The 963-nt window shown below is 35.3% G+C and overlaps 1 long non-coding RNA gene across 1 annotated transcript; it reads left to right on the plus strand.

Moving 5' to 3' along the window:
• LOC122418282 (uncharacterized) lies at nt 1-963 on the plus strand. Its single transcript, XR_006262485.1, has 4 exons — nt 1-104; nt 246-441; nt 540-799; nt 885-963. It is a non-coding gene; the product is annotated as an uncharacterized lncRNA (long non-coding RNA).

Raw genomic sequence — 963 nt, forward strand, 5'->3', positions numbered from 1 at the left:
TTTGCTTCAAATTTTATTCTCACACATTTTTAATTTACAGAGAAGCTATTGGATCTATTGACGCGTATGAGAGTCCGAAAATGGTCGGATCGACAAAAAAATAGGTAAAAAATCATGAAGTTTGTAATCAACAATGGAGCCAGGAGACGGATCCAATGCTTGGCATGGATTTGTGCGTGAAAATATTAAACAAGACAGTATTGTGATGTAAATTAAGTTCACTCATTTCCAAATATATTTTTTAGATTACCCACCTGGACAGAGTAGCGGCATAAAAAAATGAACCAAAATACAATCTTGGAAACGTTGACTTCGAATTCTCGATGAGACAATCCACGGAAATCACAGAGAAAGGGTGGTACGAAACCGATGAGGGTGAACAAGACGAAACGGTGGAAACAAAATGGAAAAATATTGGAGAAATGGAGGGCAAATAGATAAGTAAGCTAATTAACATTGAAATAATTAGAATGATTATTAATTGAATAACATAAAAGTATATTGTTTTTGTGATCAATACACTTTGAAATTTTTTTCAGAAATTAAGGGTTGGATTAAAAATCCACTTTCGAGCAAACGCGTCACAGAAGTGTCCAAGCTACATTCGGAATGGGGGCGGTGACTGACGGGAAAAGAGAAACTGGAGGTGCGTATCACCGTCTGGTCCGAAATGAATCCAGCTTTTAAGAAAGGGCAGCTAGTTGAAGTAAAGCAGGGATAATAAAAAACCACAACTACATTTACCTACAAGTTGCGAATGGTGCTACAAATAATCAACATTACTGCGACTCCCCAAAAAGTATTTACAGATAATTTGTATTGAATAATGAAAATATTGAAATTCTTTTTTATTAATACATTGATATACATGATTTTTATTTCAGAGGGTACGAATGGAATGAAAAAAAGTAAAGGGTTTCCGGGAGAAGCTGCAAGTTTTTGTTTACGTTTGTTGTCGTCGGC

Source organism: Venturia canescens, chromosome 11 (assembly GCF_019457755.1).
Source record: "Venturia canescens isolate UGA chromosome 11, ASM1945775v1, whole genome shotgun sequence".
In the NCBI taxonomy this organism is placed as follows: domain Eukaryota; kingdom Metazoa; phylum Arthropoda; class Insecta; order Hymenoptera; family Ichneumonidae; genus Venturia; species Venturia canescens.